At 36.3% G+C, this 10,953-nt stretch overlaps 1 non-coding gene across 1 annotated transcript; it reads left to right on the forward strand.

Moving 5' to 3' along the window:
• Window positions 1-458: 458 nt before the first annotated feature.
• LOC133820545 (small nucleolar RNA R71) lies at window positions 459-565 on the forward strand. The gene has a single exon (XR_009886952.1). It is a non-coding gene; the product is annotated as a small nucleolar RNA R71 (small nucleolar RNA).
• The last annotated feature ends 10,388 nt before the right edge of the window (window positions 566-10,953 follow it).

Here is a 10,953-nt window from a genome sequence, read left to right on the forward strand (position 1 = left end):
CCTTCCAGCTGAAATTTGGATGGTTGCGCCAACCAGGATTGTAAGTGTTTGAGAAAGGGTTATAAGGCTTCTTGTAATCCCCTAAAGCATTGCATTGTTCCTCATTTCCTCCTCTTAACTCACCAAGAGTTGGGCACTCTTGCGGTTGATGTTCCACCCCTCCACAGATGAAGCATGGATCTCGTGTCTCTACCTTTGCAGCCATGTGGATTCCTCTACCTTCAATTTGGCTTTTGACGTTGTCATCTTCCTTTAATTGGTAGATTCCAGCTGATTGTGGCTTGTCCATAGGACTCGGTCCATTCCATGTGTAGGACTTTTCAGCAAGATCGTCGAGGTACTCGAAAGCTTCATCGGGATCTTTTTGAAGGAATTCGCCATTGCACATCATTTGTACGAATTGTCTTTGTCCGGTTGTGAGACCGTCATAGAAATAACTTATCAGACGCCAGCTTTCGTATCCATGATGTGGGCATTGCTTTATCAAATCTCTAAACCTCTCCCAGACCTGATGGAAAGTTTCATGGTCTTTCTGGATGAAGGTAGAGATTTGCCTCTTAAGGCTGCTAGTCTTATGGGGTGGGAAATATTTGGCAAAGAATGCTTTTGTCATTTCGTCCCATGTTCCGATAGATCTAGGCCTTAAGGAATACAACTAGCTTTTTGCTTTATCTTTGAGCGAGAAAGTAAATAATTTCAATCTCACAATGTTGGTGACATCAGCTCGATTGTTGAATGTAGCCACCACCTCTTCGAATTCCCGTATATGCATGTACGGACTCTCATTTTCCAACCCATGGAAGGTTGGTAAGAGGTTAATCATGTCGGGTTTGAAATCGAAATTTGGCATATTGTTGGGATACATTATGCATGAAGGTGTGGCTGTATGCGTAGGATGTAAATAATCCTGTAGCGTTCTTGGTTGGACTTCATCTTGATGAGCCATCATGGGTAGTTAAGGAAGTCTCGGTGAATCGGGAGTGTTTGAACGAATGGAAGAAAACGACGAACTAGGAGAGTTTTCTAAAGTTTCTACTTGTTGTCTCACAAATCTCCCTAGTGCGTCTCTGTTTCGTGGCATAAATATTTTTTATTTTGTAAGTATTACAAGCGCAAGTGTGTAATAATGTAATAAGTATACACCAAAATGTTCCCAGGACAATTGGAAAGGCTGCCAAGGTACCACTTTAGGCCCAAGAGCTTTTCTAGAACTCCTTGAGGTTCTTAGAAAAGGTTGGAGGGTAACGCTAACACAGACCTTATTTAAGAACCAATTTTTCTAAGACAGAACAAATTTGGTTTTTACTAATTTCCACAATTACACAAATGTTCTCAATACTTTTTTTTTTACTTTTTATGATTTACAATTTTATGCTTTATTTTTTCAGAAAAAAACTAAATCTAGAAAATAAAATTCTAAACCTAAAAATAAAATAATAAAAAAAGAAATGAATAAATAAAAAAAATTACTAAGGAAAGATAAAATAAAAGAGAAATTAAAAAATTGTACTATTTTTTTTAAATAGAAAAAAAAATTAATTTACTATGCAAACCTTTAATTGTAGAATTACCTCCCCGACAACGGTGCCAAAAATTGATATCGCCCAATAACTCCTAAGTGGTCGTAGTAGTAATCGGGCTATGTCGTATCCACAGAGAGGTAAAATACAAGTAAAAAGAAAGATTAGTAAATCAGAAATAATAAACTTTGAAATGATATAACTTTGAAAAAGAATATAAACATTAAATAAACAAAATCGAGGAATTAGAATCAGAAAGAAAATATGGAAGACATAAGTTTCATTCATGCAAACATATATATATTTTAATAAAATTGATTCATTATACTCAACTATAATTCTACACCATTAATTATAGTTGGAAAATATATATAATAAAGCTCACCTTAAAATATGTTCTTTAATTAAATTATACTAACTTTTAATTTTAAAAACCTATCATATTATATACCTTAGAGTGACAAAATATCAATGGAAAAATGCAGGAAAAAGCATATAATATAACAAATATCCTAAATTAAATTAAAAGCCTAAATTACATAAGAAGAGCATGACTAGACTTATGTAAAAGACACTAATAAATTTAGAATAAAAATTAGAAGAAAATAAATTTAATTGTAACAAAGATATAGAAATGACGAACAAATTAAATAATCAATATATTAAAAATATAATGTGAAACATGAACTTCATTCTAGCCTTTCCATAAGAGAATTTAACCTAAAATAGACATTGTTTTCACTCAAAGTAATGTAAAAGAAATGAAAGAAAAATAAGAACAAGAATGCTTTTCTCTCTCACTATACTCTCCACACTTAATTCCACCATCTGATCCCCTTTTTTCCCTACATTTGGTCCTTTATTTATAGTGAAAATAGGACCCAAAATGTGTATTTACGTGCATTAGGAAGTGGAGAAAATGGCTACAAAAGGTGATGGAAGTGGGAGACATGCTGCAATAATGAGGGAGACACGTTTGACACGCGTCATTTGCTGATTGGCTCGACAGAGGTGGTGTTGGGCCGTGGGGAACATCCGGGCGACGTGGCAACATTTGACTGGCTCGGCAGGCGCAGACGGTCAGGTCGTGGCAGGCGTGGGACCTACGGGGCAGACGCGTCAGGTGGACTGTAGGCAGCATCAGGTGTACTCGGCTTGGCTCTGTGTGGCTCGGCTTGGGGATGGCTGGGCTGCTGAAAGTTTGGGCCTGGGCTCCATTTTGGGCCTAATTTTTTTTATCAAAAATGCCATTTTCTTGAGGATTTCTTCATTTTTAATTCTTTCTTTCTTCTTTCTTTTTCTTTGTGTCAAAATACATTTTATTTCCTAAAAATTAAACACAAATTAAATTAAAATTAATATTTTCAAATATAAAATATATAACAATAAATCCATGAAAATATTAATTAAAACTTAATTAATTTTAACTTAAAGACTAATAAAATGATATTTTTGAGCACTAATCACCTATCTAAAAGGGAATGTCACTAATCCCCTTACCCAAAATAACCATTGTCTTCCAATTTAATTTATTTTCTAAAAATAAATAAATAAATGGAATAATCCCCTTTATTTCCCACTACTCCACACACGTCCAAGGCTCTCTTATTTCCCTTTTCTTCTTTTTTTATTTTTTATTTTTTTTATTTTTAATTAATTGATTCCAAATAAATGAATCTATAAGTGTGTAGAAATTTCTACACATGTGCACCATGCTACCATGCACTAGCACACACTTAATAACTAGGGTACATCACTACCTACCATGCACGTTAGTGCATTCAACCAAAACTCAAATAATCACATTTTTTTTAAAATTAAAACAAATAACATTAGCAAATAAATTCACAAAATTCTACCAAACAATTATAACAATTTAATTTAAATCAAACAAATAAATAAATTAATTCACAACACTTAACAATTAAATAAAATAAAACATAAAAATTTTAATAACTATTTTTTTTGGTGCACTAGAGTCTTAGATGGGACTACATTCAAAATGTAAGTCGCCGTTTGAAGTGTGTATCCCCAGAATGAGAGAGGAAGTGAAGAGTAGCTTAACATAGACCTAACCATGTCCAACAAGGTTTTGTTTCTTCTTTCAAAAACATTTTGCTATGGCGTTCCTGGTGCTGTGAGTTGGGATAGAATACCATGCTCCAACAAGAAATCTTTGAATTCTAAATCCAAATATTCTCCACCTCGATCAGATCAAAGTGTCTTAAGAGTCTTACCTAACTGCTTCTCAGCCTCAGTTTTGAGTTCTTGAAACTTACCAAATGTTTCATATTTCCTAAGCATTAAGTAAGTATGACCATATCTTGAGTAATCATCAATAAAAGTGACAAAGTACTCATACCCATCTCTTGCTTGTACATTGATTGGACCACAGACATCGCTGTGTACAAGTTCCAAAGTTTCTTTGGCTCTATTACCTTTTGCTGAGGAAGGATGTTTGGTCATTTTTCCTTCTACACAAGATTCACAAACCGAAAGAGTTCCAACTCTTAGTTCTCTCAAAGGTCCATCTTTTGTTAACCGGTTTATCCTATTTAGACCTATATGACTAAGTCTAAGATACCAAAGATATGTGTCATCCTCATTTGAAACTTTTTGTCTTTTGTTACCTTGCAGTTTTGCTAATTTAAATAATTCTGAATTATTGAGTTCGTTCATTTGGTTTGAGCATATACAGTCTGTTGTTATGTTTTGCTTGACATATTTTAAAACCATTCTTCGAAATAACAATCACATTATTACTAAAAGAAATATACAAAAATGTTCATGCAACATAGATAAAGAAACTAAATTTCTAGAAAATCCAGGAATAAAATAAACATTGTTCAAAACTAAATAATTGTTCCCAAAAATTAAATGGACTGTTCCCTTTGCTCTTGCTGAAATGAGCGCTCCACTTCCAACTCGAATGGTCACCTCGCCATCTGCCAGCTCCCTTGATGACTCAAGTATCTGCATAGAAGAACAAACATGGTTAGTGGCTCCTGAATCTAAAACCCAGGATAACATATCATTTTCCACTACACAAGCTTCAAATACAAGCAAATCATATTTACCTTTCTTTTTAGCTCAAAGAGATATTTCTTACAATTTCTCTTCCAGTAACCTTCAACTCCAAGTGGAAACATTTTCCTTTTGGTTCTTTCTTCTTGGAGTTGTTTTCATTCTTGTTCTTCTTGGCTTTTGGTGCCTTCTTGCTTTTCTTGGACTTCTTGCCCTTTCCTTTGTCCTTATCATTGTTCTTCTTTTTGTTCTTGGATATCTCCTCAGAGTTTGAAGGTTTCTCCTCTACCATATTTGCCTCAGTCTCTTTGGTAATGGATTTGTTAAGAGACTCAAATGTCTACAGTTCATTCAACAGTTGGGTCATGTTGAATTCCAACTTATTCATAATATAGTAGGTTGTGAATGCAGAAAAGGCAGGAGTGAGTGATTCCAGTATGATGCTTACTTGTGTATGCTCATCCATGATGGCCCCATGTATTTATGCTTCATGCATCACATTAATCATGTGTAAGACATGTTCACATACAGAAACACATTTCTTCATCTCAGTAGTCATGTAGGTTCTAGTAGCCTCATGTCTATTTTGATCAGATTGTTGCCCAAACATGGCTCGCAGAGAATCTATTATCTCAAACGCAGTTTCCATGGGTTCATGCTTTGTTCTCAGAACATCATTCATGCTCACAACCATGTAATACTTTGCCTTATTATTGGATTGAATCTAGGCATCATACTGGTCCCGAACATTCTTCGGGGCGATGACAACATGCTCTTCAGGACATTCCTCAGTTGGGAAAAATTTGTGGTTCTCACATATTAACATAAGATTTAGATTTGATTTCCATCTTATAAAATTATCACCATTAAGTTTTTCAAGTGATAGTAAAACAGTTATTGGATTGCCACCGTTCGACATTACTAAAATAAATAAAATACAATAATATTATCATTTGAAAAAATATCAATGTTTTGGAAAGTAAATATGATGCATGAATGCAACAATTAAAACACATAAATTAACATTTACTTTTCCACGATAAAACTACCCAACAAATAAAGTGCCACCTTAGGGTCGATCAAGTTAAATTCAGATAGCTTATAAGACAATCTTATCTTTATAATTTAAAACTTAAAATAACTCTTTATTTTCTCTTTTAAATATAAAGTACCACTGGTTTGGTCAAGATGCAATTATCCACTGCAAAAGCTTAATTGCATATTTGTAAGTGTAACCCATTATTTTAGAATTCATGACTTAACTTAGAGAGTGTCGCCTTAGGGTCGGTCAAGCCTAAAATACATCACTCCTTCCTATCTTCGTAAGAAGCCAACCTTGGTATTAATATGTCTAGAAACCTTCCTTAGGGGGACGAAAACAAAACAACCTCGAAGCCTTATTCATATATCACGGTGTTGTACTAATAATGGAGACTATATGTCACATTGAGATGTTCACATTCTCCCACTTACTATTTTAGATTAAATGCATTTTATTAAACTAATCAATTAATTCCAAATTAATTACTAGTTTATTAATAACCCTATGAATATAATTAATTACAAAATACATTTATAATTATAAAAGAGCATGTTTCTATAATTAATGTGATCTAGATAATTATCTATTACATTAATCTAACTTTACTAAAATATTTTTTTACATAAAGTTGGTTATCTTAAAGACCTATAAAATTTATTGCATTTATTATGGTGTGCGTTACCAAGTTTTAACTCATTTAATACTTAGTAGTTTACATGCAATTTATTTCTCCAAAACAATTCATATAAAAAAATAGGACAATCTTAGATAATCATGTTTCTAAAAGATGCATGATTAATGAGAAACTGTGTGGGGTTTCATGAATGGCATGTAATTGACTAATGCATGATCATGTTATCAATCAAACATCAATAAACATTTATTTAAATAAATACAATAAATAAATAAATAAACAATAAATGATGAACCGAGTACTATTAGGTATTTCTAAATTTTACAACCCTTGAAAAATTAGAAATAAAATTGCAATCTAAGCCCATGTAGCTTTCAAGACTCTCCAAGAATGCTCCTCCTCTCCTTTAGGCTTTCTTGCTAATCTTTAGGAACTTTGTTATGCCCAACCTATTAATTAGAAACAAAGTTTCTAATTAATTTATTTAATCAAAACTAACTTTTAATTAAATAACTATTTTGTCATTTTTTTAATTTAGTTGAATTTAAATAATTAAAATATCAAATTCAAATAATTATTTAAAGTTAAGATATTAAAATATCTTATTCAACTAAAAGATATTTTATTTTCTAATAAAATAAAATAAGAAAATCAAACTTTTAAATTCAAATAATTTAAAAAATAATTAAATAAAAGATTTATGCGCAAAATTAGGAACTAGGGTTTGGGCACCAATCTCATCCTAGGGCCGGCAGCACCATTGAGCCTTACGCTTTGGAGCATGGCTGTAGCAGGGGCTCAGCGCTAGGTGCACTACAGGGACTCACGCGGTAGGAGACCAGGGCGCAGGGGCGCGGGAGGGGTGCGCTGGGCGTGTGCGTGCAGAAGCAGGGGCTCGGGAGCCTGGGCGTGCACGCAGGGTGTGTGCAGGGAGCCGCGGGGCTTGGGCACGACTAGGGCTCAGGTCTGTCCCAAGGTTGGTGCATGCGACTGGGCTTGGGTCCTTCTCATCTCTTGTGTACATAATTTTAAAATACATATTTCACAAATAAAATTTACAAAAAACCTATGCCCTTTATGGCTTACACAAGATCTAGGAAAATAATAAAATTCATAGCCCAACAACACCATATAATTAACGATCCATCATTCAACCATACATTAAAAAAACATATCCATTCATTCAATATACACATCAACATACATATATCAAATGCAAGAAACCCACACAGTATTTAATATATATATGTAGACTGCTTTTGTTCCAATTGTTGGTATTAAATGATCAAATCAAAGGTAAGCAACGAAATATATGGACCCATATTAATAAATATTAGTACCATCCAGGATCATACAATTATATAAATATTAAATTACATACAAAACATATAAGAGATTACCTCATGTAGCCTATTAATTGTCCTTGAATAATTTTGTATTAAATCAACAATCTTCCAATCCAGCAATCTGAAAGCTCACACCCTAATCTTCTAGACCAATCCTCAAACACACAAGGACGTGTGTGGGCACATATGATTCAAAATGTTGATTTATGTGACTCTCTAGATGTACTCAACACATGAGATCTATAGAGGTTTGACTGAGAGAAGGTTTAGAATAGTTTTCAAGTTTTTAGAAAACTATCGCTTTAGAGAGAGAGAGAGAGTCTATATTTTTATTCTCAAAATAATAATAAAGCTTGTATTAAAAGTCACGTACTATCAGACTTATATAAAGATATTTAATCTTGTTGACATCGTTTTTCGTCAAACAGTGAAAGAAGAGCACGTAAACAATAACTGAAAATGGCCAATTGAAATAAAACAATGTAAACACACGATTTTTACGTGGTTCAGCAGTTAAATCTGCCTAGTCCATGAGTCTCTGTTATTAATACTCAAGATTATCTCTGAGAATTCTTCAGGAATGAATTCTTCAGAGTTTTCTCTCCAGAATCAGAATTTTCGGTCCTTTACAATGGTGCATGGCCTCTCTATTTATAGAGAAGGCTAAAGAATACTATCCCACATATTTTGGGTAGTTACTCTTTTTGTATAAGCAAAATTAATGGCTTTAAATGCCCATAACCAGATATAAAAGGAAACGTCTCCTGAAGATCAGGGGACGTATAGCTGACCAAATAATATCCCATGATTCTAGGGGATTTACAATTATAAATGAGGATTACATCTCATATTTATAACACTTGTAGATATTCAAGGTGGTTATCGCGTATCTCTAAGGCTTTAGCCTCCCAGGTTTTCCGTCATCTATCGAGCTAGAAACATCTCCCGAGGCCACATGACTTTTGAGATCGTACGTGCGTCGAGCTCGGGACCCCTGATCTGAAGTCGTCCCTGAAGATGAGGGTGTTCCCGGAGCTATCTTTCGAGATCATGAATACTTCGAGGTTACCATACTCAAGGTCGTCTACATCCTGTAAGCTCGACATACAATCCTGGAGCATGATTTCATCCTTATGAGTCCGATTATTTGCGAATCCAACTTTCGAGGTCATAATCTGCATAGCTCGAAATCTGGGTGTAACATCTTGCCCCCTCAAAAGTATTTGTTCAAATCCTGAGAGAAGGAAACTTTTGAACTACTTTCTTTGAGAACTGTATCGTCGTACACTCTTGAAAATGGACACGCGTCAATTGGGTATTGCTCATTTTTGGTACTTGAGTACCTTGGAAACACGCCCACGATCGTCCGTCTGACACCTTTTCGGCGCTATCTTGTCCTTGATCCCTGACCATTGGATTTTGCAAGGATTTTGTTCAACGTTCCAGATTAACTCCCTTTTCCCACCTATATATACAAGACTCCACTCTTCACCTTCACTTTTACCTTTGTTCACCAAGAGCAAGAAAAGAAGAAAAAAGAAACCAGAGACCTCCTCATAAAAAGCTTCCATTCTGTGCATGTTTTCTCGGCCAAAGAAACAAAGAAATCCTGGTCTGTTCGAGTCAGTTAGTTCTTATTTACAACCTCTTCTTCAATCAACAATCTCTCTGCAATCACCGTTACTGTGTAAGTATGCAATTTTTGTTTTCCATTTTGTCAGTTTTTATTCACGCTGTTCTTGCTGTGTACGTGTATATACTGGTTTACATCCTTAGCATAATACGATAGGAGGTTTTGATCAGATACGCTCTTATACTTTTTAGACTTCCATCCTGGATTTACATCTCTGGTTTATACCCAGTTTTGATGTTTGAATGAGGTTCTTACTTTCTGGGTTTTGAAATTTTTAGGCAACGTTTCTTGTACACTAAGTTTTCGGATAAAAACATGGGCCTTGATAAATGCACGAAACCCAAAGACGCCTTTCCTGGTTAACCGCCACTCTTCTTTCCCTTGAATCTCAGGATTTTCAAAAAATTATCCACGCTCCTTTTCTTTTTCGTGGAACACGCTCCCTGACTCCTCAACAAGGGTCTTAATATTTAGTTTGACTTGTTCCTAAATCTCCGAGCTCATTCCATCGAGCTCGTGATTCTTGCATGCATGGCCCTCACCATTTTTTCTTTCTCGTTAGATGTCACAGAATCTGGAAAGACGGTGGGGGTCATCGCTGGCAATCCCTTACGAGCCAAAATCTCCGAGCCCAGAATCGCTGTTCGCCCGGAATCAACGTCGGATAAGAGAATACGAGCTTGCGCGCGAGCAAGAGGACATTCGAGCTCATTACCGCCGTCAGATAGACGAAGTCATAGAGGGGAAGAGGAGAGTTCTTCGGGAGGCCATCTATCCGGAATCTAATTCAGGCCCTAGGCCGATTCCTCTCGATCCTGCTTTAAAGGTTACTGTCGCATACCCCCTCGGAGAGCTCAAATTTTCACTAATGGGGGAACCTTCCTCCTTATATCCGAGGAGAGAGATGTTCGAGGCCGAGCTCTACTGGAGCTCGGTTACCACAATCAGTCAAATAACTGAAATCCTGGCTTTCCATGGCCTTGGTTTGTCGGGCACCTTGAAGTGTCGAGCTCCGATTGGTCATGAACGGAGCTGCTTCGCCCCTGGCGGCCGTGACGCCACAGTGAAATATGCGTCATGGAGCCAGGAGCACATGAGGGCAGGAGCACTGCTGCCCTTGAAGTCTTTTTTCAAAGACTTTACTGATTTCGTTGGGTTGGCTCCGTTCCAACTCAACACCAATTCGTACAGGGTGCTGTCTGCCCTGAGGTCCTTGTACCACGAGCTGGGGTGGAAAGGACCTTCACCTCCAGAGATTTTATATCTCTTTTGTTTAAAAAGTAACCCCTCCCGAGCTCGGGGAGGGGATGGCTTTTACTACCTCTCGAGCTACCCCAAGGAGACGAAGGTTTTTGAGGATCTTCCCAACCACCCGCCTGATTTCAAAAGAGCCTTCTTCTGGACAGATGGTCCGTCCCCATCTCGACATTATTCGTTCAAGCGGATTCGTAAGTATTCTCGTTACCTTTATTTCTGTGCTCGAGACTTTAGTTCTTAAATCCATATTTAGTTGAAATGTGTCTCGCCTTTCAGCTAATTTTCAGCGTCCCACCCCTGATGAAGCAATGAAGGGGCACAGAGAGGCCTTGCTCCAACTCCCTTATGGTAGGAGGTCTCTCTCGTACCTATTACATGAGGGCAAGCTCCGAGCTTGTGGGCTGTTGGGAGAGGGTCAGTCAACCTCTGACTGGTCCAATAAAAAATATGAACATTGGGAGGAGGTGCCACTGCCCACAGGCGCCCTTCCTCATAGG

Source organism: Humulus lupulus, chromosome 2, assembly GCF_963169125.1.
Source record: "Humulus lupulus chromosome 2, drHumLupu1.1, whole genome shotgun sequence".
Taxonomy (NCBI): Eukaryota; Viridiplantae; Streptophyta; class Magnoliopsida; order Rosales; family Cannabaceae; genus Humulus; species Humulus lupulus.